This window comes from Arachis duranensis, chromosome 3 (assembly GCF_000817695.3).
Source record: "Arachis duranensis cultivar V14167 chromosome 3, aradu.V14167.gnm2.J7QH, whole genome shotgun sequence".
In the NCBI taxonomy this organism is placed as follows: domain Eukaryota; kingdom Viridiplantae; phylum Streptophyta; class Magnoliopsida; order Fabales; family Fabaceae; genus Arachis; species Arachis duranensis.
In genome coordinates, this window is record NC_029774.3 from 24,164,937 (window position 1) to 24,167,896 (window position 2,960).

General features: G+C 33.5%; 1 pseudogene; it reads right to left on the reverse strand.

Annotated features, from left to right (window-relative positions):
* Positions 1-679: 679 nt before the first annotated feature.
* Positions 680-2,308, reverse strand: LOC107478176 (uncharacterized; annotated as a pseudogene).
* Between the last annotated feature and the right edge of the window lie 652 nt (positions 2,309-2,960).

Sequence of the window (2,960 nt, forward strand, 5' to 3'; positions counted from 1 at the left end):
TTTCCTTATGGTGCTTTGTTTGACAAGCCAGAGCCTTCAGCAGCAAAATAAAAAATAAGCATTGAGAAGAATTCTGCAAATGCTGCTCTAATTGCATCAGGCTGAGCAGCCTCTCCAGGAGACCCAATTGCAATTCTTTGGATTGTCATCAATTCACGTGGGAACATCGAAGGATCCACATCCATTTCTGCTCAACTGTGGCACAGAATGAGAAAAAAGATAATGTTAAGATATTAAGACCTTTCAATTATTTTCTCTTCAATTGTATACTGTGGATTTTCATTGTACAAGATATTAAGACCAACCAAAAGTATAAATTCAGTGCTTCAAATTGGTTGTTGTGCCAGAGTTGAATATATATCTTGTCAGATATTTATAGAAACTTTGTGCCAATACAAGTGAGATATCGCACTTACTAGATATACAGGCTTTTAGTTTATAATGACTAATGCTGACAATGGCATTCATTCTAGATTAATATCAATAGGTTTTATCTTGATATTGTAATAATTTTATAAGTTGCATCATAGACAGCATGTGTTGCAATTTTTTTAAAATTAGATATATCCAGTTAGGTGCCTTACATGTATGCTGCCTATATAGAAAAGCATAGATAAAAGTGAACATAGTAATAATGCACAACAATTACAAACCTCCGTGCAAATCAGAAAACTTGTACTTATTTCTTCTGTCCAATCCTATGAGCACGATCCTGAGCTTTAACTATTGGTTCTCCAATAGCATCTACTAATGCCTGGTTCTTGCTCACTTGCTCCATGGTCTTGCTGCAAATTTCACAGTTAATCAGTTTGGAAGCTACTAAGGTGGGACAGAATTTCAATTTAGAAATGTTAAAAAGTTAAACTCCTATCACAATTAATATAAGGTCCCACAAAATGTAATTCAAGAAACTTTCTCTCTACCATCTAAAGATAAAAGCAACGACAAAATTATTGAAAAGACAGACTACAATTATCAACTCCAAAAGCTATACCATCCCATGCATCAAGACATGATAAGATGATAACACAAGTATTAAGAACTAACCAATAACTGTCAAACTTGTCCCATCCCAAATTACAAGATAGTGAAGAATAGGATCTATAAGCATCAACAAATTACCTGTTCCTTGAGATTCAGTCCCAAACCTTATTTCTTCCATCGTCACAACACCATCTTCCAGCCCATTATCTCTTGCCTAATCAATATTAAAGTGAATTCAAACACAATGCAAACACAGAAACTAGAATGTTGTGGTTATCAAAATAGAAATGGAAACCTACAAATTGTACTAAAATTTCTGCCCACTCTTGAATCTGATTCCAGAGAATAAGACATTTCCTATGTCCTTTATCCATCCACTCAGCACGTCCTGTCAGATTAGAATACCACTTTAACAATTTTCTCAGAACTAGTCACAACTCACAAGAACAATAAATTCACTGACATGAACCATACCATCAGCTACTAAGGCTAAAAGAAATGCTTCTCTAGCTTCATAAGTAAGAGACCCTGCACTATCAGAAACCAGGAAACAATCATATGACATAAATGTGGAAATAAAATGCAGGAAAAAAAAGAAATATGGGAACATTTGAGACCTGTCAATTCAATAATAATAATAATAATGAAATTTGCAAGTAAGCAAGAATTTTTTGAACTTACTTCCAATTACAGGATTTGAAAACAGAGGAAATTCTTCTTCAAGCCCAATTACAAATACCTTTGTGTTCTACAATAATCTAGAATAAGATCCTTCCACATTTGTACCTGCTTCTCTCTAGTGTCTCTTATTGGCTGCAAACTAAAAATCAGAAACCAAGTTGTATGCAAACCAACCACAAATTTATGAATGTGTCATTATAAATTTACATTTAATAATAAACAATATGCAATGAATTTTACAAACAAAAGAGAAAAGAATGATTCTGAATAACCATAGTCATGTAGAACCTGATAAAACATTCTCATTACATGTAAATCAATTTTAAAATATAGTTCTTAATCATGCTGTCCAAATGGATTCAACGATTCAGTTGAGATCACAGTAGCCACTAGCCACTGTTAACTTTAAACACACAATACCACGTTATAGACAAATAGTTTAAAATTACCTGCTACAACCATGATAGATGCCGAGACCTCCAGCCCTAGTAGATAACAAGAAGACAAATTTCTCACTTCCTGGTTTGTTGAAAGCTTCAATGGAAGCATCACGATCTTCTCCACGGGTGTTTCCATCTATACGACAATATTGATATCCCTGAAACATTAAATAATCTTCAAGTATGTCCAGCAGCCTAGTCATCTGTAGAAGGGCCACAAATGAGCAAGGATGGGAAGCAAGACATTAGATTGCATAAATATAAGACCTTCAAAGACAATCAGTGACAACAAAGTGACAAACCCGTTCTTATAGAAAACTAACCTGTGAAAATATCAGGACCCAAGAATCACGCTCTTTTAATTTAGAAAATCCAATAGAACCATTTTACCTACAAAAGAAATATTTGACAATGTCAAGTCATTAAATGATCAGTCTACAAAGAACTTCCATTTCACTTGATATTTGGAACCATTCATCAAAAGTTTCAGCAGAGCTAAAAATTTCAGGCAGAAGAAAATTGAGAAGGGCCCAGAGTTTATGAAGATTGTTCTGCAATCACAAAATAAGAAACCACAGTAAATATCCAATAATTATATATCTGTTCATGGAAATGATACTGTGAAAAACTGAGTTCTTGTATTTATAACCTCTAAACCATAATTATATATCTGTCAGAGTTTGAGTATAAGCATAAGCACATACATAACTAGGCTAATAAACCATAATTCTATTATTATATATTATGAAGCATAAGCACTTACACATTTTATCTTTTATTTTACATTATAGGAGATCCTTATAGGAGAAGACAGGAACCCCAAAGTATACACTGCAACTCTCTGGTTCTGGATTT